Source organism: Nematostella vectensis, chromosome 11, assembly GCF_932526225.1.
Source record: "Nematostella vectensis chromosome 11, jaNemVect1.1, whole genome shotgun sequence".
Taxonomy (NCBI): domain Eukaryota; kingdom Metazoa; phylum Cnidaria; class Anthozoa; order Actiniaria; family Edwardsiidae; genus Nematostella; species Nematostella vectensis.
In genome coordinates, this window is record NC_064044.1 from 11,077,028 (window position 1) to 11,100,853 (window position 23,826).

Here is a 23,826-nt window from a genome sequence, read left to right on the forward strand (position 1 = left end):
GAAACTGACCCCGACGTGATTTGAACACGCAACCTTCTGATCTGGAGTCAGACGCGCTACCATTGCGCCACGGAGTCAACTGTGCTAAGCAAATCGAAAACAGAAACTGACCACGACGTGATTTGAAAACGCAACCTTCTGATTGGGAGTGCGAAGCGCTACAATTGCCCCACGGAGTCAACTGTGGTTAGCATTTTAAAAATCTTTTTATCTGCTCAGAATGTGGATGAGCATAGAAAAAGGAAACTGACCCCGACGTGATTTGAAAACGCAACCTTCTGATCTGGAGTGAGAATCGCTACCATTGCCCCACTGAGTCAACTGTGGTTAGCATTTTAAAAATCTTTGTATCTGACGCACTACCATTGCGCCACGGAGTCAACTGTGCTAAGCATTTTGCAGATTTGTTACGTATTTAGAATTTTGGTGAATTGGAGAAAAGAAAACAGAAACTGACCCCGACGTGATTTGAACACGCAACCTTCTGATCTGGAGTCAGTCGCGCTGCCATTGCGCCACGGAGTCAACTGTGCTAAGCAAATCGAAAACAGGAACTGACCACGACGTGATTTGAAAAGGCAACCTTCTGATCTGGAGTGCGAAGCGCTACAATTGCCCCACGAAGTCAACTGTGGTTATCATTTTAAAAATCTTTTTTCTCTTACGCGCTACCATTGCGCCACGGAGTCAACCGTGCTAAGCATTTTGCAGATTTGTTATGTATTTAGAATTTTAGTGAATTAGAAAAAGAAAAAAAAAGAAACTGACCCGGTCATGATTTGAACACGCAACCTTCTGATCTGGAGTCAGACGCGCTACCATTGCGCCACGGAGACAACCGTGCTAATCATATTGCAGATTTGTTACGTATTTAGAATATTGGTGAATTAGAAAAAGGAAAACAGAAACTGACCCGGACGTGATTTGAACACGCAACCTTTTGATCTGGAGTCAGACGCGCTACCATTGCGCCACGGAGTCAACTGTGCTAAGCAAATCGAAAACAGAAACTGACCACGACGTGATTTGAAAACGCAACCTTCTGATTGGGAGTGCGAAGCGCTACAATTGCCCCACGGAGTCAACTGTGGTTAGCATTTTAAAAATCTTTTTATCTGCTCAGAATGTGGATGAGCATAGAAAAAGGAAACTGAGAACCACGTGATTTGAAAACGCAACCTTCTGATCTGGAGTGAGAATCGCTACCATTGCCCCACTGGGTCAACTGTGGTTAGCATTTTAAAAATCTTTTTATCTGACGCGCTACCATTGCGCCACGGAGTCAACCGTGCTAAGCATGTTGCAGATTTGTTACGTATTTAGATTATTGGTGAATTAGAAAATCGAAAACAGAAACTGACCCCGACGTGATTTGAAAACACAACCTTCTGATCTGGAGTTAGAAGCGCTACCATTGCGCCACGGAGTCAACGGTGGTTACCATTTTAAAAATATTTTTATCTGACGCGCTACCATTGCGCCACGGAGTCAACAGTGCTAAGCATGTTGCAGATCCGTTACGTATTTAGAATTTTGGTGAATTAGAAAAACGAAAACAGAAACTGACCCCGACGTGATTTGAACACGCAACCTTCTGATCTGGAGTCAGACGCGCTACCATTGCGCCACGGAGTCAACTGTGCTAAGCAAATCGAAAACAGAAACTGACCACGACGTGATTTGAAAACGCAACCTTCTGATTGGGAGTGCGAAGCGCTACAATTGCCCCACGGAGTCAACTGTGGTTAGCATTTTAAATTCTTTTTATCTGCTCAGAATGTGGATGAGCATAGAAAAAGGAAACTGACCCCGACGTGATTTGAAAACGCAACCTTCTGATCTGGAGTGAGAATCGATACCATTGCCCCACTGAGTCAACTGTGGTTAGCATTTTAAAAATCTTTTTATCTGACGCACTACCATTGCGCCAGGAGTCAACTGTGCTAAGCATTTTGCAGATTTGTTACGTATTTAGAATTTTGGTGAATTGGAAAAAAGAAAACAGAAACTGACCCCGACGTGATTTGAACACGCAACCTTCTGATCTGGAGTCAGACGCGCTACCATTGCGCCACGGAGTCAACTGTGCTAAGCAAATCGAAAACAGGAACTGACCACGACGTGATTTGAAAACGCAACCTTCTGATCTGGAGTGCGAAGCGCTACAATTGCCCCACGAAGTCAACTGTGGTTAGCATTTTAAAAATCTTTTTTCTCTGACGCGCTACCATTGCGCCACGGAGTCAACCGTGCTAAGCATTTTGCAGATTTGTTATGTATTTAGAATTTTGGTGAATTAGAAAAAGAAAAAAAGAAAGAAACTGACCCGGTCATGATTTGAACACGCAACCTACTGATCTGGAGTCAGACGCGCTACCATTGCGCCACGGAGACAACCGTGCTAAGCATGTTGCAGATTTGTTACGTATTTAGAATTTTGGTGAATTAGAAAAACGAAAACAGAAACTGACCCCGACGTGATTTGAACACGCAACCTTTTGATCTGGAGTCAGACGCGCTACCATTGCGCCACGGAGTCAACTGTGCTAAGCAAATCGAAAACAGAAACTGACCACGACGTGATTTGAAAACGCAACCTTCTGATTGGGAGTGCGAAGCGCTACAATTGCCCCACGGAGTCAACTGTGGTTAGCATTTTAAAAATCTTTTTATCTGCTCAGAATGTGGATGAGCATAGAAAAAGGAAACTGACCCCGACGTGATTTAAAAACGCAACCTTCTGATCTGGAGTGAGAATCGCTACCATTGCCCCACTGAGTCAACTGTGGTTAGCATTTTAAAAATCTTTTTATCTGACGCACTACCATTGCGCCACGGAGTCAACTGTGCTAAGCATTTTGCAGATTTGTTACGTATTTAGAATTTTGGTGAATTGGAAAAAAGAAAACAGAAACTGACCCCGACGTGATTTGAACACGCAACCTTCTGATCTGGAGTCAGACGCGCTACCATTGCGCCACGGAGTCAACTGTGCTAAGCAAATCGAGAACAGGAACTGACCACGACGTGATTTGAAAACGCAACCTTCTGATCTGGAGTGCGAAGCGCTACAATTGCCCCACGGAGTCAACTGTGGTTAGCATTTTAAAAATCTTTTTATCTGCTCAGAATGTGGATGAGCATAGAAAAAGGAAACTGACCCCGACGTGATTTGAAAACGCAACCTTCTGAACTGGAGTGAGAATCGCTACCATTGCCCCACTGAGTCAACTGTGGTTAGCATTTTAAAAACCTTTTTATCTGACGCACTACCATTGCGCCACGGAGTCAACTGTGCTAAGCATTTTGCAGATTTGTTACGTATTTAGAATTTTGGTGAATTGGAAAAAAGAAAACAGAAACTGACCCCGACGTGATTTGAACACGCAACCTTCTGATCTGGAGTCAGACGCGCTACCATTGCGCAACGGAGTCAACTGTGCTAAGCAAATCGAAAACAGGAACTGACCACGACGTGATTTGAAAACGCAACCTTCTGATCTGGAGTGCGAAGCGCTACAATTGCCCCACGAAGTCAACTGTGGTTATCATTTAAAAAATCTTTTTTCTCTGACGCGCTACCATTGCGCCACGGAGTCAACCGTGCTAAGCATTTTGCAGATTTGTTATGTATTTAGAATTTTGGTGAATTAGAAAAAGAAAAAAAAAGAAACTGACCCGGTCATGATTTGAACACGCAACCTTCTGATCTGGAGTCAGACGCGCTACCATTGCGCCACGGAGTCAACCGTGCTAAGCATTTTGCAGATTTGTTACGTATTTAGAATATTGGTGAATTAGAAAAAGGAAAACAGAAACGGACCCAGACGTGATTTGAACACGCACCCTTTTGATCTGGAGTGAGAATCGCTACCATTGCCCCACGGAGTAAACTGTGGTTAGCATTTAAAAAATATTTTTATCTGACGCGCTACCATTGCGCCACGGAGTCAACCGTGCTAAGCATGTTGCAGATTTGTTACGTATTAAGAATATTGGTGAATTAGAAAAAGGAAAACAGAAACTGACCCCGACGTGATTTGAACACGCAACCTTCTGATCTGGAGTCAGACGCGCTACCATTGCGCCACGGAGTCAACTGTGCTAAGCAAATCGAAAACAGAAACTGACCACGACGTGGTTTGAAAACGCAACCTTCTGATTGGGAGTGCGAAGCGCTACAATTGCCCCACGGAGTCAACTGTGGTTAGCATTTTAAAAATCTTTTTATCTGCTCAGAATGTGGATGAGCATAGAAAAAGGAAACTGACCACCACGTGATTTGAAAACGCAACCTTCTGATCTGGAGTGAGAATCGCTACCATTGCCCCTTTGAGTCAACTGTGGTTAGCATTTTAAAAATCTTTTTATCTGACGCGCTACCATTGCGCCACGGAGTCAACCGTGCTAAGCATGTTGCAGATTTGTTACGTATTTAGATTATTGGTGAATTAGAAAATCGAAAACAGAAACTGACCCCGACGTGATTTGAAAACACAACCTTCTGATCTGGAGTGAGAAGGGCTACCATTGCGCCACGGAGTCAACGGTGGTTACCATTTTAAAAATATTTTTATCTGATGCGCTACCATTGCGCCACGTAGTCAACCGTTCTAAGCATGTTGCAGATTTGTTACGTATTTAGAATTTTGGTGAATTAGAAAAACGAAAACAGAAACTGACCCCGACGTGATTTGAACACGCAACCTTCTGATCTGGAGTCAGACGCGCTACCATTGCGCCACGGAGTCAACCGTGCTAAGCATTTTGCAGATTTGTTACGTATTTAGAATATTGGTGAATTAGAAAAAGGAAAACAGAAACGGACCCAGACGTGATTTGAACACGCACCCTTTTGATCTGGAGTGAGAATCGCTACCATTGCCCCACGGAGTAAACTGTGGTTAGCATTTAAAAAATATTTTTATCTGACGCGCTACCATTGCGCCACGGAGTCAACCGTGCTAAGCATGTTGCAGATTTGTTACGTATTAAGAATATTGGTGAATTAGAAAAAGGAAAACAGAAACTGACCCCGACGTGATTTGAACACGCAACCTTCTGATCTGGAGTCAGACGCGCTACCATTGCGCCACGGAGTCAACTGTGCTAAGCAAATCGAAAACAGAAACTGACCACGACGTGGTTTGAAAACGCAACCTTCTGATTGGGAGTGCGAAGCGCTACAATTGCCCCACGGAGTCAACTGTGGTTAGCATTTTAAATTCTTTTTATCTGCTCAGAATGTGGATGAGCATAGAAAAAGGAAACTGACCCCGACGTGATTTGAAAACGCAACCTTCTGATCTGGAGTGAGAATCGATACCATTGCCCCACTGAGTCAACTGTGGTTAGCATTTTAAAAATCTTTTTATCTGACGCACTACCATTGCGCCAGGAGTCAACTGTGCTAAGCATTTTGCAGATTTGTTACGTATTTAGAATTTTGGTGAATTGGAAAAAAGAAAACAGAAACTGACCCCGACGTAATTTGAACACGCAACCTTCTGATCTGGAGTCAGACGCGCTACCATTGCGCCACGGAGTCAACTGTGCTAAGCAAATCGAAAACAGGAACTGACCACGACGTGATTTGAAAACGCAACTTTCTGATCTGGAGTGCGAAGCGCTACAATTGCCCCACGAAGTCAACTGTGGTTAGCATTTTAAAAATCTTTTTTCTCTGACGCGCTACCATTGCGCCACGGAGTCAACCGTGCTAAGCATTTTGCAGATTTGTTATGTATTTAGAATTTTGGTGAATTAGAAAAAGAAAAAAAAAGAAACTGACCCGGACGTGATTTGAACACGCAACCTTTTGATTTGGAGTGAAAATCGCTATCATTGCCCCACGGAGTCAACTGTTTTAAGCAAATCGAAAACAGAAACTAACCAAGACGTGATTTGAAAACGCAACCTTCTGATTGGGAGTGCGAAGCGCTACAATTGCCCCACGAAGTCAACTGTGGTTAGCATTTTAAAAATCTTTTTATCTGCTCAGAATGTGGATGAGCATAGAAAAAGTAAACTGACCCCGACGTGATTTGAAAACGCAACCTTCTGATCTGGAGTGAGAATCGCTACCATTGCCCCACTGAGTCAACTGTGGTTAGCATTTTAAAAATCTTTTTATCTGACGCGCTACCATTGTGCCACGGAGTCAACCGTGCTAAGCATGTTGCAGATTTGTTACGTATTTAGATTATTGGTGAATTAGAAAATCGAAAACAGAAACTGACCCCGACGTGATTTGAAAACACAACCTTCTGATCTGGAGTGTGAAGCGCTACCATTGAGCCACGGAGTCAACGGTGGTTACCATTTTAAAAATATTTTTATCTGCTCAGAATTTGGATGAGAATAGAAAAAGGAAAATAGAAACTGACCCCGACGTGATTTGAACACGCAACCTTCTGATCTGGAGTCAGACGCGCTACCATTGCGCCACTAAGTCAACTGTGCTAAGCAAATCGAAAACAGAAACTGACCCCGACGTGATTTGAAAACACAACCTTCTGATCTGGAGTGTGAAGCGCTACCATTGCGCCACGGAGTCAACGGTGGTTACCATTTAAAAATATTTTTATCTGCTCAGAATTTGGATAAGAATAGAAAAAGGAAAATAGAAACTGACCCCGACGTGATTTGAACACGCAACCTTCTGATCTGGAGTCAGACGCGCTACCATTGCGCCACTAAGTCAACTGTGCTAAGCAAATCGAAAACAGAAACTGACCCCGACGTGATTTGAAAACACAACCTTCTGATCTGGAGTGTGAAGCGCTACCATTGCGCCACGGAGTCAACGGTGGTTACCATTTTAAAAATATTTTTATCTGCTCAGAATTTGGATGAGCATAGAAAAAGGAAAATAGAAACTGACCCCGACGTGATTTGAACACGCAACCTTCCGATCTGGAGTCAGACGCTCTACCATTGCGCCACTAAGTCAACTGTGCTAAGCAAATCGAAAACAGAAACTGACCACGACGTGATTTGAAAACGCAACCTTCTGATTGGGAGTGCGAAGCGCTACAATTGCCCCACGGAGTCAACTGTGGTTAGCATTTTAAAAATCTTTTTATCTCCTCAGAATGTGGATGAGCATAGAAAAAGGAAACTGACCCCGACGTGATTTAAAAACGCAACCTTCTGATCTGGAGTGAGAATCGCTACCATTGCCCCACTGAGTCAACTGTGGTTAGCATTTTAAAAATCTTTTTATCTGACGCACTACCATTGCGCCACGGAGTCAACTGTGCTAAGCATTTTGCAGATTTGTTACGTATTTAGAATTTTGGTGAATTGGAAAAAAGAAAACAGAAACTGACCCCGACGTGATTTGAACACGCAACCTTCTGATCTGGAGTCAGACGCGCTACCATTGCGCCACGGAGTCAACTGTGCTAAGCAAATCGAGAACAGGAACTGACCACGACGTGATTTGAAAACGCAACCTTCTGATCTGGAGTGCGAAGCGCTACAATTGCCCCACGGAGTCAACTGTGGTTAGCATTTTAAAAATCTTTTTATCTGCTCAGAATGTGGATGAGCATAGAAAAAGGAAACTGACCCCGACGTGATTTGAAAACGCAACCTTCTCAACTGGAGTGAGAATCGCTACCATTGCCCCACTGAGTCAACTGTGGTTAGCATTTTAAAAACCTTTTTATCTGACGCACTACCATTGCGCCACGGAGTCAACTGTGCTAAGCATTTTGCAGATTTGTTACGTATTTAGAATTTTGGTGAATTGGAAAAAAGAAAACAGAAACTGACCCCGACGTGATTTGAACACGCAACCTTCTGATCTGGAGTCAGACGCGCTACCATTGCGCCACGGAGTCAACTGTGCTAAGCAAATCGAAAACAGGAACTGACCACGACGTGATTTGAAAACGCAACCTTCTGATCTGGAGTGCGAAGCGCTACAATTGCCCCACGAAGTCAACTGTGGTTATCATTTAAAAAATCTTTTTTCTCTGACGCGCTACCATTGCGCCACGGAGTCAACCGTGCTAAGCATTTTGCAGATTTGTTATGTATTTAGAATTTTGGTGAATTAGAAAAAGAAAAAAAAAGAAACTGACCCGGTCATGATTTGAACACGCAACCTTCTGATCTGGAGTCAGACGCGCTACCATTGCGCCACGGAGTCAACCGTGCTAAGCATTTTGCAGATTTGTTACGTATTTAGAATATTGGTGAATTAGAAAAAGGAAAACAGAAACGGACCCAGACGTGATTTGAACACGCACCCTTTTGATCTGGAGTGAGAATCGCTACCATTGCCCCACGGAGTAAACTGTGGTTAGCATTTAAAAAATATTTTTATCTGACGCGCTACCATTGCGCCACGGAGTCAACCGTGCTAAGCATGTTGCAGATTTGTTACGTATTAAGAATATTGGTGAATTAGAAAAAGGAAAACAGAAACTGACCCCGACGTGATTTGAACACGCAACCTTCTGATCTGGAGTCAGACGCGCTACCATTGCGCCACGGAGTCAACTGTGCTAAGCAAATCGAAAACAGAAACTGACCACGACGTGGTTTGAAAACGCAACCTTCTGATTGGGAGTGCGAAGCGCTACAATTGCCCCACGGAGTCAACTGTGGTTAGCATTTTAAAAATCTTTTTATCTGCTCAGAATGTGGATGAGCATAGAAAAAGGAAACTGACCACCACGTGATTTGAAAACGCAACCTTCTGATCTGGAGTGAGAATCGCTACCATTGCCCCACTGAGTCAACTGTGGTTAGCATTTTAAAAATCTTTTTATCTGACGCGCTACCATTGCGCCACGGAGTCAACCGTGCTAAGCATGTTGCAGATTTGTTACGTATTTAGATTATTGGTGAATTAGAAAATCGAAAACAGAAACTGACCCCGACGTGATTTGAAAACACAACCTTCTGATCTGGAGTGAGAAGGGCTACCATTGCGCCACGGAGTCAACGGTGGTTACCATTTTAAAAATATTTTTATCTGATGCGCTACCATTGCGCCACGTAGTCAACCGTTCTAAGCATGTTGCAGATTTGTTACGTATTTAGAATTTTGGTGAATTAGAAAAACGAAAACAGAAACTGACCCCGACGTGATTTGAACACGCAACCTTCGGATCTGGAGTCAGACGCGCTACCATTGCGCCACGGAGTCAACTGTGCTAAGCAAATCCAAAACAGAAACTGACCACGACGTGATTTGAAAACGCAACCTTCTGATTGGGAGTGCGAAGCGCTACAATTGCCTCACGGAGTCAACTGTGGTTAGCATTTTAAATTCTTTTTATCTGCTCAGAATGTGGATGAGCATAGAAAAAGGAAACTGACCCCGACGTGATTTGAAAACGCAACCTTCTGATCTGGAGTGAGAATCGATACCATTGCCCCACTGAGTCAACTGTGGTTAGCATTTTAAAAATCTTTTTATCTGACGCACTACCATTGCGCCAGGAGTCAACTGTGCTAAGCATTTTGCAGATTTGTTACGTATTTAGAATTTTGGTGAATTGGAAAAAAGAAAACAGAAACTGACCCCGACGTAATTTGAACACGCAACCTTCTGATCTGGAGTCAGACGCGCTACCATTGCGCCACGGAGTCAACTGTGCTAAGCAAATCGAAAACAGGAACTGACCACGACGTGATTTGAAAACGCAACTTTCTGATCTGGAGTGCGAAGCGCTACAATTGCCCCACGAAGTCAACTGTGGTTAGCATTTTAAAAATCTTTTTTCTCTGACGCGCTACCATTGCGCCACGGAGTCAACCGTGCTAAGCATTTTGCAGATTTGTTATGTATTTAGAATTTTGGTGAATTAGAAAAAGAAAAAAAAAGAAACTGACCCGGACGTGATTTGAACACGCAACCTTTTGATTTGGAGTGAAAATCGCTATCATTGCCCCACGGAGTCAACTGTTTTAAGCAAATCGAAAACAGAAACTGACCAAGACGTGATTTGAAAACGCAACCTTCTGATTGGGAGTGCGAAGCGCTACAATTGCCCCACGAAGTCAACTGTGGTTAGCATTTTAAAAATCTTTTTATCTGCTCAGAATGTGGATGAGCATAGAAAAAGTAAACTGACCCCGACGTGATTTGAAAACGCAACCTTCTGATCTGGAGTGAGAATCGCTACCATTGCCCCACTGAGTCAACTGTGGTTAGCATTTTAAAAATCTTTTTATCTGACGCGCTACCATTGTGCCACGGAGTCAACCGTGCTAAGCATGTTGCAGATTTGTTACGTATTTAGATTATTGGTGAATTAGAAAATCGAAAACAGAAACTGACCCCGACGTGATTTGAAAACACAACCTTCTGATCTGGAGTGTGAAGCGCTACCATTGCGCCACGGAGTCAACGGTGGTTACCATTTTAAAAATATTTTTATCTGCTCAGAATTTGGATGAGAATAGAAAAAGGAAAATAGAAACTGACCCCGACGTGATTTGAACACGCAACCTTCTGATCTGGAGTCAGACGCGCTACCATTGCGCCACTAAGTCAACTGTGCTAAGCAAATCGAAAACAGAAACTGACCCCGACGTGATTTGAAAACACAACCTTCTGATCTGGAGTGTGAAGCGCTACCATTGCGCCACGGAGTCAACGGTGGTTACCATTTAAAAATATTTTTATCTGCTCAGAATTTGGATGAGAATAGAAAAAGGAAAATAGAAACTGACCCCGACGTGATTTGAACACGCAACCTTCTGATCTGGAGTCAGACGCGCTACCATTGCGCCACTAAGTCAACTGTGCTAAGCAAATCGAAAACAGAAACTGACCCCGACGTGATTTGAAAACACAACCTTCTGATCTGGAGTGTGAAGCGCTACCATTGCGCCACGGAGTCAACGGTGGTTACCATTTTAAAAATATTTTTATCTGCTCAGAATTTGGATGAGCATAGAAAAAGGAAAATAGAAACTGACCCCGACGTGATTTGAACACGCAACCTTCCGATCTGGAGTCAGACGCTCTACCATTGCGCCACTAAGTCAACTGTGCTAAGCAAATCGAAAACAGAAACTGACCACGACGTGATTTGAAAACGCAACCTTCTGATTGGGAGTGCGAAGCGCTACAATTGCCCCACGGAGTCAACTGTGGTTAGCATTTTAAAAATCTTTTTATCTGCTCAGAATGTGGATGAGCATAGAAAAAGGAAACTGACCCCGACGTGATTTAAAAACGCAACCTTCTGATCTGGAGTGAGAATCGCTACCATTGCCCCACTGAGTCAACTGTGGTTAGCATTTTAAAAATCTTTTTATCTGACGCACTACCATTGCGCCACGGAGTCAACTGTGCTAAGCATTTTGCAGATTTGTTACGTATTTAGAATTTTGGTGAATTGGAAAAAAGAAAACAGAAACTGACCCCGACGTGATTTGAACACGCAACCTTCTGATCTGGAGTCAGACGCGCTACCATTGCGCCACGGAGTCAACTGTGCTAAGCAAATCGAGAACAGGAACTGACCACGACGTGATTTGAAAACGCAACCTTCTGATCTGGAGTGCGAAGCGCTACAATTGCCCCACGGAGTCAACTGTGCTAAGCATTTTGCAGATTTGTTACGTACTTAGAATTTTGGTGAATTGGAAAAAAGAAAACAGAAACTTACCCCGACGTGATTTGAACACGCAACCTTCTGATCTGGAGTCAGACGCGGTACCATTGCGCCACGGAGTCACCCCTGCTAAGCAAGTTGCAATTTTGTTACCTTTTCAGAATTTTTTTGATTTAGAAAATCGAAAACAGAAACTGACCCCGACGTGATTTAAAAACGCAACCTTCTGATCTGGAGTGAGAATCGCTACCATTGCCCCACTGAGTCAACTGTGGTTAGCATTTTAAAAATATTTTTATCTGACGCGCTACCATTGCGCCACGGAGTCAACCGTGCTAAGCATGTTGCAGATTTGTTACGTATTTAGAATTTTGGTGAATTAGAAAAACGAAGACAGAAACTGACTCCGACGTGATTTGAACACGCAACCTTCTGATCTGGAGTCAGACGCGCTACCATTGCGCCACGGAGTCAACTGTGCTAAGCAAATCGAAAACAGAAACTGACCACGACGTGATTTGAAAACGCAACCTTCTGATCTGGAGTGCAAAGCGCTACAATTGCCCCACGAAGTCAACTGTGGTTAGCATTTTAAAAATCTTTTTCTCTGACGCGCTACCATTGCGCCACGGAGTCAACCGTGCTAAGCATTTTGCCGATTTGTTATGTATTTAGAATTTTGGTGAATTAGAAAAAGAAAAAAAAAAAGAAACTGACCCGGTCATGATTTGAACACGCAACCTTCTAATCTGGAGTCAGACGCGCTACCATTGCGCCACGGAGTCAACCGTGCTAAGCATTTTGCAGATTTGTCACGTATTTAGAATATTGGTGAATTAGAAAAAGGAAAACAGAAACTGACCCGGACGTGATTTGAACACGCAACCTTTTGATCTGGAGTGAGAATCGCTACCATTGCCCCACTGAGTAAACTGTGGTTAGCATTTTAAAAATATTTTTATCTGACGCGCTACCATTGCGACACGGAGTCAACCGTACTAAGCATGTTGCAGATTTGTTACGTATTTAGAATATTGGTGAATTAGAAAAAGGAAAACATAAACTGACCCCGACGTGATTTGAACACGCAACCTTCTGATCTGGAGTCAGACGCGCTACCATTGCGCCACGGAGTCAACAGTGCTAAGCATGTTGCATGTTTGTTACCAATTCAGAATTTTGGTGAATTAAAAAATCGAAAACAAAAACTGACCACGACGTGATTTGAAAACGCAACCTTCTGATCTGGAGTGAGAAGCGCTACCATAGCGCCACGGAGTCAACGGTGGTTACCATTTTAAAAATATTTTTATCTGCTTAGAATTTGGATGAGCATAGAAAAAGGAAAAAAGAAACTGACCCGGACGTGATTTGAACACGCAACCTTTTGATCTGGAGTGAGAATCGCCTCCATTGCCCCACGGAGTAAACTGTGGTTAGCATTTTAAAAATATTTTTATCTGACGCGCTACCATTGCGCCACGGAGTCAACCGTTCTAAGCATGTTGCAGATTTGTTACGTATTTAGAATATTGGTGAATTAGAAAACGGAACACAGAAACTGACCCCGACATGACTTGAACACGCAACCTTCTGATCTGGAGTCAGAAGCGCTACCATTGCGCCACGGAGTCAACAGTGCTAAGCATGTTGCATGTTTGTTACCAATTCAGAATTTTGGTGAATTAGAATATCGAAAACAGAAACTGACCACGACGTGATTTGAAAACGCAACCTTCTGATCTGGAGTGAGAAGCGCTACCTTTGCGCAACGGAGTCAACGGTGGTTACCATTTTAAAAATATTTTTATCTGCTCAGAATTTGGATGAGCATAGAAAAAGGAAAATAGAAACTGACCCCGACGTGATTTGAACACGCAACCTTCTGATCTGGAGTCAGACGCGCTACCATTGCGCCACGGAGTCACCCCTGCTAAGCATGTTACAATTTTGTTACCTTTTCAGAATTTTGGTGATTTAGAAATATGAAAACAGAAACTTACCCCGACGTGATTTGAACACGCAACCTTCTGATCTGGAGTCAGACGCGGCATCATTGCCCCACGGAGTAACCCCTGCTTAGCATGTTGCAATTTTGTTATCTTTTCAAAATTTTTGTGATTTAGAAAATCGAAAACAGAAACTGACCCTGACTTGATTTGAAAATGCAACCTTCTGATCTGGAGTCAGATGCGCTACCATTGCGCCACGGAGTCAACTGCGCTAAGCATTTTGCAGATTTGTTACGTATTTAGAATTTTGGTGAATTGGAAAAAAGAAAACAGAATCTGACCCCGACGTGATTTGAACACGCAACCTTCTGATCTGGAGTCAGACGCGGTACCATTGCGCCACGGAGTCACCCCTGCTAAGCATGTTGCAATTTTGTTACCTTTTCAGAATTTTTGTGATTTAGAAAATCGAAAACAGAAACTGACCCCGACGTGATTTGAAAACGCAACCTTCTGATCTGGAGTGAGAATCGCCTCCATTGCCCCACTGAGTAAACTGTGGTTAGCATTTTAAAAATCTTTTTATCTGACGCGCTACCATTGCGCCACGAAGTCAACCGTGCTAAGAATGTTGCAGATTTGTTAGGTATTTAGAATTTTGGTGAATTAGAAAAACGAAAACAGAAACTGACCGCGACGTGATTTGAAAACGCAACCTTCTGATCTGGAGTGAGAAGCGCTACCTTTGCGCAACGGAGTCAACGGTGGTTACCATTTTAAAAATATTTATATCTGCTCAGAATTTGGATGAGCATAGAAAAAGGAAAATAGAAACTGACCCCGACGTGATTTTAACACGCAACCTTCTGATCTGGAGTCAGACGCGCTACCATTGCGCCACGGAGTCACCCCTGCTAAGCATGTTACAATTTTGTTACCTTTTCAGAATTTTGGTGATTTAGAAAATCGAAAACAGAAACTTACCCCGACGTGATTTGAACACGCAACCTTCTGATCTGGAGTCAGACGCGGTATCATTGCCCCACGGAGTAACCCCTGCTTAGCATGTTGCAATTTTGTTACCTTTTCAAAATTTTTGTGATTTAGAAAATAGAAAACAGAAACTGACCCCGACGTGATTTGAAAACGCAACCTTCTGATCTGGAGTCAGATGTGCTACCATTGCGCCACGGAGTCAACTGCGCTAAGCATTTTGCAGATTTGTTACGTATTTAGAATTTTGGTGAATTGGAAAAAAGAAAACAGAATCTGACCCCGACGTGATTTGAACACGCAACCTTCTGATCTGGAGTCAGACGCGGTACCATTGCGCCACGGAGTCACACCTGCTAAGCATGTTGCAATTTTGTTACCTTTTCAGAATTTTTGTGATTTAGAAAATCGAAAACAGAAACTGACCCCGACGTGATTTGAAAACGCAACCTTCTGATCTGGAGTGAGAATCGCCTCCATTGCCCCACTGAGTAAACTGTGGTTAGCATTTTAAAAATCTTTTTATCTGACGCGCTACCATTGCGCCACGAAGTCAACCGTGCTAAGAATGTTGCAGATTTGTTAGGTATTTAGAATTTTGGTGAATTAGAAAAACGAGAACAGAAACTGACCGCGACGTGATTTGAAAACGCAACGTTCTGATCTGGAGTGAGAAGCGCTACCATTGCGCCACGGAGTCAACGGTGGTTACCATTTTAAAAATCTTTTTATCTGCTCAGAATTTGGATGAGCATAGAAAAAGGAAAAAAGAAACTGACCCCGACGTGATTTGAACACGCAACCTTCTGATCTGGAGTCAGAGGCGCCACCATTGCGCCACGGAGTAAACTGTGGTTAGCATTTTAAAAATATTTTTATCTGACGCGCTACCATTGCGCCACGGAGTCAACCGTGCTAAGCATGTTGCAGATTTGATACGTATTTAGAATATTGGTGAATTAGAAAAAGGAAAACAGAAACTGACCCCGACGTGATTTGAAAACGCAACCTTCTGATCTGGAGTGAGAATCGCTACCATTGCCCCACGGAGTAAACTGTGGTTAGCATTTTAAAAATCTTTTTATCTGACGCGCTACCATTGCGCCACGGAGTCAACCGTGCTAAGCATGTTGCAGATTTGTTACGTATTTAGAATATTGGTGAATTAGAAAAAGGAAAACAGAAACTGACCCCGACGTGATTCGAACACGCAACCTTCTGATTCGGAGTCAGACGCGCTACCATTGCGCCACGGAGTCAACAGTGCTAAGCATGTTGCATGTTTGTTACCAATTCAGAATTTTGGTGAATTAGAAAATAGAAAACAAAAACTGACCACGACGTGATTTGAAAACGCAACCTTCTGATCTGGAGTGAGAAGCGCTACCATTGCGCCAAGGAGTCAACTGTGCTAAGCATTTTGCAGATTTGTTAGGTATTTAGAATTTTGGTGAATTGGAAAAAAGAAAACAGAAACTGACCCCGACGTGATTTGAACACGCAACCTTCTGATCTGGAGTCAGACGCGCTACCATTGCGCCACGGAGTCACCCCTGCTAAGCATGTTGCGATTTTGTTACCTTTTCAGAATTTTGGTGATTTAGAAAATCGAAAACAGAAACTGACCCCGACGTGATTTGAAAACGCAACCTTCTGATCTGGAGTCAGTCGCGGTACCATTGCCCCACGGAGTCACCCCTGCTAAGCATGTTGCAATTTTGTTACCTTTTCAGAATTTTTGTGATTTAGAAAATCGAAAACAGAAACTGACCACGACGTGATTTGAAAACGCAAGCTTCTGATCTGGAGTGAGAAGCGCTACCATTGCGCCACGGAGTCAACGGTGGTTACCATTTTAAAAATATTTTTATCTGCTCAGAATTTGGATGAGAATAGAAAAAGGAAAATAGAAACTGACCCCGACGTGATTTGAACACGCAACCTTCTGATCTGGAGTCAGACGCGCTACCATTGCCCCACGGAGTCACCCCTGCTAAGCATGTTGCAATTTTGTTACCTTTTTAGAATTTTTGTGATTTAGAAAATGGAAAACAGAAACTGACCCGACGTGATTTGAACACGCAACCTTCTGATCTGGAGTCAGACGCGGTACCATTGCCCCACGGAGTCACCCCTGCTAAGCATGTTGCAATTTTGTTACCTTTTCAGAATTTTTGTGATTTAGAAAATCGAAAACAGAAACTGACCCCGACGTGATTTGAAAACGCAACCTTCTGATCTGGAGTCAGACGCGGTACCATTGCGCCACGGAGTCAACCCTGCTAAGCATGTTGCAATTTTGTTACCTTTTCAGAATTTTAGTGATTTAGAAAGTCGAAAACAGAAACTGACCCCGACGTGATTTGAAAACGCAACCTTCCGATCTGGAGTGAGAATCGCCACCATTGCCCCACGGAGTCAACTGTGGTTAGCATTTTAAAAATCTTTTTATCTGACGCGCTACCATAGCGCCACGGAGTCAACGGTGGTTACCATTTTAAAAATATTTTTATCTTCTCAGAATTTGGATGAGCATAGAAAAAGGAAAATAGAAACTGACCCCGACGTGATTTGAACACGCAACCTTCTGATCTGGAGTCAGACGCGCTACCATTGCGCCACGGAGTCAACAGTGCTAAGCATGTTGCATGTTTGTTACCAATTCAGAATTTTGGCGAATTAGAAAATCGAAAACAGAAACTGACCGCGACGTTATTTGAAAACGCAACCTTCTGATCTGGAGTGAGAAGCGCTACCATTGCGCCACGGAGTCAAATGTGGTTAGCATTTTAAAAATCTTTTTATCTGACGCGCTACCATAGCGCCACGGAGTCAACGGTGGTTACCATTTTAAAAATATTTTTATCTGCCCAGAATTTGGATGAGTATAGAAAAAGGAAAATAGAAACTGACCCCGACGTGATTTGAACACGCAACCTTCTGATCTGGAGTCAGACGCGCTACCATTGCGCCACGGAGTCAACAGTGCTAAGCATGTTGCATGTTTGTTACCAATTCAGAATTTTGGCGAATTAGAAAATCGAAAACAGAAACTGACCGCGACGTTATTTGAAAACGCAACCTTCTGATCTGGGGTGAGAAGCGCTACCATTGCGCCACGGAGTCAACTGTGGTTAGCATTTTAAAAATCTTCTTACCTGCTCAGAATTTGGATAAGCATAGAAAAAGGAAAAAAGAAACTGACCCCGACGTGGTTTGAACACGCAACCTTCTGATCTGGAGTCAGAGGCGCTACCATTGCGCCACGGAGTAAACTGTGGTTAGCATTTTAAAAATCTTTTTATCTGACGCGCTACCATTGCGCCACGGAGTCAACGGTGGTTACCATTTTAAAAATATTTTTATCTGCTCAGAATTTGGATGAGCATAGAAAAAGGAAAATAGAAACTGACCCCGACGTGATTTGAACACGCAACCTTCTGATCTGGAGTCAGACGCGCTACCATTGCCCCAAGGAGTCACCCCTGCTAAGCATGTTGCAATTTTGTTACCTTTTTAGAATTTTTGTGATTTAGAAAATCGAAAACAGAAACTGACCCGACGTGATTTGAACACGCAACCTTCTGATCTGGAGTCAGACGCGGTACCATTGAGCCACGGAGTCACCCCTGCTAAGCATGTTGCAATTTTGTTACCTTTTCAGAATTTTTGTGATTTAGAAAATCGAAAACAGAAACTGACCCCGACCTGATTTGAAAACGCAACCTTCTGATCTGGAGTCAGACGCGGTACCATTGCGCCACGGAGTCAACCCTGCTAAGCATGTTGCAATTTTGTTACCTTTTCAGAATTTTAGTGATTTAGAAAGTCGAAAACAGAAACTGACCCCGACGTGATTTGAAAACGCAACCTTCTGATCTGGAGTGAGAATCGCCACCATTGCCCCACGGAGTCAACTGTGGTTAGCATTTTAAAAATCTTTTTATCTGAGGCGCTACCATAGCGCCACGGAGTCAACGGTGGTTACCATTTAAAAAATATTTTTATCTTCTCAGAATTTGGATGAGCATAGAAAAAGGAAAATAGAAACTGACCCCGACGTGATTTGAACACGCAACCTTCTGATCTGGAGTCAGACGCGCTACCATTGCGCCACGGAGTCAACAGTGCTAAGCATGTTGCATGTTTGTTACCAATTCAGAATTTTGGCGAATTAGAAAATCGAAAACAGAAACTGACCGCGACGTTATTTGAAAACGCAACCTTCTGATCTGGAGTGAGAAGCGCTACCATTGCGCCACGGAGTCAACTGTGGTTAGCATTTTAAAAATCTTTTTATCTGACGCGCTACCATAGCGCCACGGAGTCAACGGTGGTTACCATTTTAAAAATATTTTTATCTGCTCAGAATTTGGATGAGTATAGAAAAAGGAAAATAGAAACTGACCCCGACGTGATTTGAACACGCAACCTTCTGATCTGGAGTCAGACGCGCTACCATTGCGCCACGGAGTCAACAGTGCTAAGCATGTTGCATGTTTGTTACCAATTCAGAATTTTGGCGAATTAGAAAATCGAAAACAGAAACTGACCGCGACGTTATTTGAAAACGCAACCTTCTGATCTGGAGTGAGAAGCGCTACCATTGCGCCACGGAGTCAACTGTGGTTAGCATTTTAAAAATCTTCTTACCTGCTCAGAATTTGGATGAGCATAGAAAAAGGAAAAAAGAAACTGACCTTGACGTGGTTTGAACACGCAACCTTCTGATCTGGAGTCAGAGGCGCTACCATTGCGCCACGGAGTAAACTGTGGTTAGCATTATAAAAATCTTTTTATCTGACGCGCTACCATTGCGCCACGGAGTCAACAGTGCTAAGCATGTTGCATGTTTGTTACCAATTCAGAATTTTGGCGAATTAGAATATCGAAAACAGAAACTGACCGCGACGTTATTTGAAAACGCAACCTTCTGATCTGGAGTGAGAAGCGCTACCATTGCGCCACGGAGTCAACTGTGGTTAGCATTTTAAAAATCTTTTTATCTGACGCGCTACCATAGCGCCACGGAGTCAACGGTGGTTACCATTTTAAAAATATTTTTATCTGCTCAGAATTTGGATGAGTATAGAAAAAGGAAAGTAGAAACTGACCCCGACGTGATTTGAACACGCAACCTTCTGATCTGGAGTCAGACGCGCTACCATTGCTCCACGGAGTCAACAGTGCTAAGCATGTTGCATGTTTGTTACCAATTCAGAATTTTGGCGAATTAGAAAATCGAAAACAGAAACTGACCGCGACGTTATTTGAAAACGCAACCTTCTGATCTGGAGTGAGAAGCGCTACCATTGCGCCACGGAGTCAACTGTGGTTAGCATTTTAAAAATCTTCCTACCTGCTCAGAATTTGGATGAGCATAGGAAAAGGAAAAAAGAAACTGACCCCGACGTGGTTTGAACACGCAACCTTCTGATCTGGAGTCAGAGGCGCTACCATTGCGCCACGGAGTAAACTGTGGTTAGCATTATAAAAATCTTTTTATCTGACGCGCTACCATTGCGCCACGGAGTCAACAGTGCTAAGCATGTTGCATGTTTGTTACCAATTCAGAATTTTGGCGAATTAGAATATCGAAAACAGAAACTGACCGCGACGTTATTTGAAAACGCAACCTTCTGATCTGGAGTGAGAAGCGCTACCATTGCGCCACGGAGTCAACTGTGGTTAGCATTTTAAAAATCTTTTTATCTGACGCGCTACCATAGCGCCACGGAGTCAACGGTGGTTACCATTTTAAAAATATTTTTATCTGCTCAGAATTTGGATGAGTATAGAAAAAGGAAAATAGAAACTGACCCCGACGTGATTTGAACACGCAACCTTCTGATCTGGAGTCAGACGCGCTACCATTGCGCCACGGAGTCAACAGTGCTAAGCATGTTGCATGTTTGTTACCAATTCAGAATTTTGGCGAATTAGAAAATCGAAAACAGAAACTGACCGCGACGTTATTTGAAAACGCAACCTTCTGATCTGGAGTGAGAAGCGCTACCATTGCGCCACGGAGTCAACTGTGGTTATCATTTTAAAAATCTTCTTACCTGCTCAGAATTTGGATGAGCATAGAAAAAGGAAAAAAGAAACTGACCCCGACGTGGTTTGAACACGCAACCTTCTGATCTGGAGTCAGAGGCGCTACCATTGCGCCACGGAGTAAACTGTGGTTAGCATTATAAAAATCTTTTTATCTGACGCGCTACCATTGCGCCACGGAGTCACCCCTACTAAGCATGTTGCAATTTTGTTACCTTTTCAGAATTTTTGTGATTTAGAAAATCGAAAACAGAAACTGACCCCGACGTGATTTGAAAACGCAACCTTCTGATCTGGAGTCAGACGCGGTACCATTGCCCCACGGAGTGACCCCTACTAAAAATGTTGCAATTTTGTTACCTTTTCAGAATTTTTGTGATTTAGAAAATCGAAAACAGAAACTGACCCCGACGTGATTTGAAAACGCAACCTTCTGATCTGGAGTGAGAAGCGCTACCATTGGGCCACGGAGTCAACGGTGGTTACCATTTTAAAATTATTTTTATCTGCTCAGAATTTGGATGAGCATAGAAAAAGGAAAATAAAAACTGACCCCGACGTGATTTGAACACGCAACCTTCTGATCTGGAGTCAAACGCGCTATCATTGCGCCACGGAGTCAACAGTGCTCAGCATGTTGCAATTTTGTTACCTTTTCAGAATTTTAGTGATTTAGAAAATCGAAAACAGAAACTGACCCGGACGTGATTTGAACACGCAACCTTCTGATCTGGAGTGAGAATCGCTACCATTGCCCCACGGAGTCACCCCTACTAAGCATGTTGCAATTTTGTTACCTTTTCAGAATTTTTGTGATTTAGAAAATCAAAAACAGAAACTGACCCCGACGTGATTTGAAAACGCAACCTTCTGATCTTCAGTCAGACGCGGTACCATTGCCCCACGGAGTCAACCCTGCTAAGCATGTTGCGATTTTGTTACCAATTCAGAATTTTTGTGATTTAGAAAATCGAAAACAGAAACTGACCCCGACGTGATTTGAAAACGCAACCTTCTGATCTGCAGTGAGAAGCGCTACCATTGCGCCACGGAGTCAACGGTGGTTAGCATTTTAAAAATCTTTTTATCTGACGCGCTACAATTGCGCCACGGTGTCAACCGTGCTAAGCATGTTCCAGATTTGTTACGTATTTAGATTTTTGGTGAATTAGAAAAAGGAAAACAGAAACTGACCCCGACGTGATTTGAACACGCAACCGCCTGATCTGGAGACAGACGCGGTACCATTGCGCCACGGAGTAACCGGTGGTTACCATTTTAAAAATCTTTTTATCTGCTCAAAATTTGGATGAGCATAGAAAAAGGAAAATAGAAACTGACCCCGACGTGATTTGAACACTCAACCTTCTGATCTGGAGTCACACGCGCTACCATTGCGCCACGGAGTCACCCCTGCTAAGCATGTTGCAATTTTGTTACCTTTTCAGAATTTTGGTGAATTAGAAAAACGAAAACAGAAACTGACCCCGACGTGATTTGAAAACGCAACCTTCTGATCTGGAGTGAGAAGCGCTACCATTGCGCCACGGAGTCAACTGTGGTTAGCATTTTAAAAATCTTTTTATCAGACGCGCTACCATTGCGCCACGGAGTCAACCGTGCTAAGCATGTTGCAGATTTGTTACGTATTTAGAATTTTGGTGAATTGGAAAAAAGAAAACAGAAACTGACCCCGACGTGATTTGAACACGCAACCTTCTGATCTGGAGTCAGAAGTGGTACCATTGCGCCACGGAGTCAACAGTGCTAAGCATGTTGCAATTTTGTTACCTTTTCAGAATTTTTGTGATTTAGAAAATCAAAAACAGAAACTGACCCCAACGTGATTTGAAAACGCAACCTTCTGATCTTGAGTCAGACGCAGTACCATTGCCCCACGGAGTCAACCCTGCTAAGCATGTTGCGATTTTTTTACCAATTCAGAATTTTTGTGATTTAGAAAATCGAAAATAGAAACTGACGCCGACGTGATTTGAAAACGCAACCTTCTGATCTGGAGTGAGAATCGCTACCATTGTCCCACTTAGTCAACTGTGGTTAGCATTTTAATAATCTTTTTATCCGACGCACTACCATTGCGCCGCGGAGTGAACCGTGCTAATCATGTTGCAGATTTGTTACGTATTTAGAATTTTGGTGAATTAGAAAAACGAAAACAGAAACTGACCCCGACGTGATTTGAACACGCAACCTTCTGATCTGGAGTCAGACGCGCTACCATTGCGCCACGGAGTCAATAGTGCTAAGCATGTTGCATGTTTGTTACCAATTCAGAATTTTGGTGAATTAGAAAATCAAAAACAGAAACTGACCCTGACGTGATTTGAAAAGGCAACCTTCTGATCTGGAGCGAGAAGCGCAACCATTGCGCCACGGAGTCAAGGGTTGTTACCATTTTAAAAATCTTTTTATCTGCTCAGAAATTAGATGAGCATAGATAAAGCAAAATAGAAACTGACCCCAAGTGATTTGAACACGCAACCTTCTGATCTGGAGTCAGACGCGCTACCATTGCGCCACGGAGTCAACTGTGGTTACCATTTTAAAAATATTTTTGTCTGCTCAGAATTTGGATGAGCATAGAAAAAGGAAAAAAGAAACTGACCCCGACGTGATTTAAACACGCAACCTTCTGATCTGGAGTCAGACGCGCTACCATTGCGCCACGGAGTCAACTGTGCTAGGCATTTTGCAGATTTGTTACGTATTTAGAATTTTGGTGAATTAGAAAATCAAAAACAGAAACTGACCCCGACGTGATTTGAAAACGCAACCTTCTGATCTGGAGTGAGAAGCGCTACCATTGCGCCACGGAGTCAACGGTGGTTACCATTTTAAAAATATTTTTGTCTGCTCAGAATTTGGATGAGCATAGAAAAAGGAAAATAGAAACTGACCACGACGTGATTTGAACACGCAACCTTCTGACCTGGAGTCAGACGCGCTACCATTGCGCCACGGTGTCAACTGTGCTATGCATTTTGCAGATTTGTTACGTATTTAGAATTTTGGTGAATTGGAAAAAAGAAAACAGAAACTGACCCCGACGTGATTTGAACACGCAACCTTCTGATCTGGAGTCAGACGCGCTACCATTGCGCCACGGAGTCAACTGTGCTAAGCAAATCGAAAACAGAAACTGACTACGACGTGATTTGAAAACGCAACCTTCTGATCTGGAGTGCGAAGCGCTACAATTGCCCCACGAAGTCAACTGT

At 43.1% G+C, this 23,826-nt stretch overlaps 41 non-coding genes across 41 annotated transcripts; all 41 read right to left on the reverse strand.

Moving 5' to 3' along the window:
* Nucleotides 1–5: 5 nt before the first annotated feature.
* Trnaw-cca lies at nucleotides 6–77 on the reverse strand. Its single transcript has one exon. It is a non-coding gene; the product is annotated as a tRNA-Trp (tRNA).
* A 1,486-nt stretch (nucleotides 78–1,563) lies between these two features.
* Trnaw-cca lies at nucleotides 1,564–1,635 on the reverse strand. The gene has a single exon. It is a non-coding gene; the product is annotated as a tRNA-Trp (tRNA).
* Nucleotides 1,636–2,009: 374 nt separating this feature from the next.
* Nucleotides 2,010–2,081, reverse strand: Trnaw-cca. The gene has a single exon. It is a non-coding gene; the product is annotated as a tRNA-Trp (tRNA).
* Nucleotides 2,082–2,467: 386 nt separating this feature from the next.
* Nucleotides 2,468–2,539, reverse strand: Trnaw-cca. The gene has a single exon. It is a non-coding gene; the product is annotated as a tRNA-Trp (tRNA).
* Nucleotides 2,540–2,915: 376 nt separating this feature from the next.
* Nucleotides 2,916–2,987, reverse strand: Trnaw-cca. The gene has a single exon. It is a non-coding gene; the product is annotated as a tRNA-Trp (tRNA).
* Nucleotides 2,988–3,363: 376 nt separating this feature from the next.
* On the reverse strand, nucleotides 3,364–3,435 carry Trnaw-cca. Its single transcript has one exon. It is a non-coding gene; the product is annotated as a tRNA-Trp (tRNA).
* Nucleotides 3,436–4,025: 590 nt separating this feature from the next.
* On the reverse strand, nucleotides 4,026–4,097 carry Trnaw-cca. Its single transcript has one exon. It is a non-coding gene; the product is annotated as a tRNA-Trp (tRNA).
* A 582-nt stretch (nucleotides 4,098–4,679) lies between these two features.
* Nucleotides 4,680–4,751, reverse strand: Trnaw-cca. Its single transcript has one exon. It is a non-coding gene; the product is annotated as a tRNA-Trp (tRNA).
* Nucleotides 4,752–5,030: 279 nt separating this feature from the next.
* Nucleotides 5,031–5,102, reverse strand: Trnaw-cca. Its single transcript has one exon. It is a non-coding gene; the product is annotated as a tRNA-Trp (tRNA).
* Nucleotides 5,103–5,476: 374 nt separating this feature from the next.
* Nucleotides 5,477–5,548, reverse strand: Trnaw-cca. Its single transcript has one exon. It is a non-coding gene; the product is annotated as a tRNA-Trp (tRNA).
* An 834-nt stretch (nucleotides 5,549–6,382) lies between these two features.
* Trnaw-cca lies at nucleotides 6,383–6,454 on the reverse strand. The gene has a single exon. It is a non-coding gene; the product is annotated as a tRNA-Trp (tRNA).
* A 176-nt stretch (nucleotides 6,455–6,630) lies between these two features.
* Nucleotides 6,631–6,702, reverse strand: Trnaw-cca. The gene has a single exon. It is a non-coding gene; the product is annotated as a tRNA-Trp (tRNA).
* A 625-nt stretch (nucleotides 6,703–7,327) lies between these two features.
* On the reverse strand, nucleotides 7,328–7,399 carry Trnaw-cca. Its single transcript has one exon. It is a non-coding gene; the product is annotated as a tRNA-Trp (tRNA).
* A 376-nt stretch (nucleotides 7,400–7,775) lies between these two features.
* Trnaw-cca lies at nucleotides 7,776–7,847 on the reverse strand. The gene has a single exon. It is a non-coding gene; the product is annotated as a tRNA-Trp (tRNA).
* Nucleotides 7,848–8,437: 590 nt separating this feature from the next.
* Nucleotides 8,438–8,509, reverse strand: Trnaw-cca. Its single transcript has one exon. It is a non-coding gene; the product is annotated as a tRNA-Trp (tRNA).
* Nucleotides 8,510–9,091: 582 nt separating this feature from the next.
* Trnaw-cca lies at nucleotides 9,092–9,163 on the reverse strand. The gene has a single exon. It is a non-coding gene; the product is annotated as a tRNA-Trp (tRNA).
* Nucleotides 9,164–9,537: 374 nt separating this feature from the next.
* Trnaw-cca lies at nucleotides 9,538–9,609 on the reverse strand. Its single transcript has one exon. It is a non-coding gene; the product is annotated as a tRNA-Trp (tRNA).
* Nucleotides 9,610–10,443: 834 nt separating this feature from the next.
* Nucleotides 10,444–10,515, reverse strand: Trnaw-cca. Its single transcript has one exon. It is a non-coding gene; the product is annotated as a tRNA-Trp (tRNA).
* A 176-nt stretch (nucleotides 10,516–10,691) lies between these two features.
* Trnaw-cca lies at nucleotides 10,692–10,763 on the reverse strand. Its single transcript has one exon. It is a non-coding gene; the product is annotated as a tRNA-Trp (tRNA).
* Nucleotides 10,764–11,388: 625 nt separating this feature from the next.
* On the reverse strand, nucleotides 11,389–11,460 carry Trnaw-cca. The gene has a single exon. It is a non-coding gene; the product is annotated as a tRNA-Trp (tRNA).
* Nucleotides 11,461–11,986: 526 nt separating this feature from the next.
* On the reverse strand, nucleotides 11,987–12,058 carry Trnaw-cca. The gene has a single exon. It is a non-coding gene; the product is annotated as a tRNA-Trp (tRNA).
* A 591-nt stretch (nucleotides 12,059–12,649) lies between these two features.
* Trnaw-cca lies at nucleotides 12,650–12,721 on the reverse strand. Its single transcript has one exon. It is a non-coding gene; the product is annotated as a tRNA-Trp (tRNA).
* Nucleotides 12,722–13,147: 426 nt separating this feature from the next.
* Trnaw-cca lies at nucleotides 13,148–13,219 on the reverse strand. Its single transcript has one exon. It is a non-coding gene; the product is annotated as a tRNA-Trp (tRNA).
* Nucleotides 13,220–13,439: 220 nt separating this feature from the next.
* Trnaw-cca lies at nucleotides 13,440–13,511 on the reverse strand. The gene has a single exon. It is a non-coding gene; the product is annotated as a tRNA-Trp (tRNA).
* Nucleotides 13,512–13,874: 363 nt separating this feature from the next.
* Nucleotides 13,875–13,946, reverse strand: Trnaw-cca. The gene has a single exon. It is a non-coding gene; the product is annotated as a tRNA-Trp (tRNA).
* A 426-nt stretch (nucleotides 13,947–14,372) lies between these two features.
* Trnaw-cca lies at nucleotides 14,373–14,444 on the reverse strand. The gene has a single exon. It is a non-coding gene; the product is annotated as a tRNA-Trp (tRNA).
* Nucleotides 14,445–14,807: 363 nt separating this feature from the next.
* On the reverse strand, nucleotides 14,808–14,879 carry Trnaw-cca. The gene has a single exon. It is a non-coding gene; the product is annotated as a tRNA-Trp (tRNA).
* An 838-nt stretch (nucleotides 14,880–15,717) lies between these two features.
* Trnar-ccg lies at nucleotides 15,718–15,789 on the reverse strand. The gene has a single exon. It is a non-coding gene; the product is annotated as a tRNA-Arg (tRNA).
* Nucleotides 15,790–16,007: 218 nt separating this feature from the next.
* Nucleotides 16,008–16,079, reverse strand: Trnaw-cca. Its single transcript has one exon. It is a non-coding gene; the product is annotated as a tRNA-Trp (tRNA).
* A 365-nt stretch (nucleotides 16,080–16,444) lies between these two features.
* On the reverse strand, nucleotides 16,445–16,516 carry Trnaw-cca. The gene has a single exon. It is a non-coding gene; the product is annotated as a tRNA-Trp (tRNA).
* Nucleotides 16,517–17,086: 570 nt separating this feature from the next.
* Nucleotides 17,087–17,158, reverse strand: Trnaw-cca. The gene has a single exon. It is a non-coding gene; the product is annotated as a tRNA-Trp (tRNA).
* Nucleotides 17,159–17,439: 281 nt separating this feature from the next.
* On the reverse strand, nucleotides 17,440–17,511 carry Trnaw-cca. The gene has a single exon. It is a non-coding gene; the product is annotated as a tRNA-Trp (tRNA).
* Nucleotides 17,512–18,581: 1,070 nt separating this feature from the next.
* Trnaw-cca lies at nucleotides 18,582–18,653 on the reverse strand. Its single transcript has one exon. It is a non-coding gene; the product is annotated as a tRNA-Trp (tRNA).
* A 281-nt stretch (nucleotides 18,654–18,934) lies between these two features.
* Trnaw-cca lies at nucleotides 18,935–19,006 on the reverse strand. The gene has a single exon. It is a non-coding gene; the product is annotated as a tRNA-Trp (tRNA).
* Nucleotides 19,007–19,640: 634 nt separating this feature from the next.
* Trnaw-cca lies at nucleotides 19,641–19,712 on the reverse strand. The gene has a single exon. It is a non-coding gene; the product is annotated as a tRNA-Trp (tRNA).
* Nucleotides 19,713–20,346: 634 nt separating this feature from the next.
* Nucleotides 20,347–20,418, reverse strand: Trnaw-cca. The gene has a single exon. It is a non-coding gene; the product is annotated as a tRNA-Trp (tRNA).
* A 718-nt stretch (nucleotides 20,419–21,136) lies between these two features.
* On the reverse strand, nucleotides 21,137–21,208 carry Trnaw-cca. Its single transcript has one exon. It is a non-coding gene; the product is annotated as a tRNA-Trp (tRNA).
* A 363-nt stretch (nucleotides 21,209–21,571) lies between these two features.
* Nucleotides 21,572–21,643, reverse strand: Trnac-gca. Its single transcript has one exon. It is a non-coding gene; the product is annotated as a tRNA-Cys (tRNA).
* Nucleotides 21,644–22,771: 1,128 nt separating this feature from the next.
* Nucleotides 22,772–22,843, reverse strand: Trnaw-cca. The gene has a single exon. It is a non-coding gene; the product is annotated as a tRNA-Trp (tRNA).
* A 366-nt stretch (nucleotides 22,844–23,209) lies between these two features.
* Trnaw-cca lies at nucleotides 23,210–23,281 on the reverse strand. Its single transcript has one exon. It is a non-coding gene; the product is annotated as a tRNA-Trp (tRNA).
* Nucleotides 23,282–23,646: 365 nt separating this feature from the next.
* Nucleotides 23,647–23,718, reverse strand: Trnaw-cca. The gene has a single exon. It is a non-coding gene; the product is annotated as a tRNA-Trp (tRNA).
* Nucleotides 23,719–23,826: the final 108 nt, after the last annotated feature.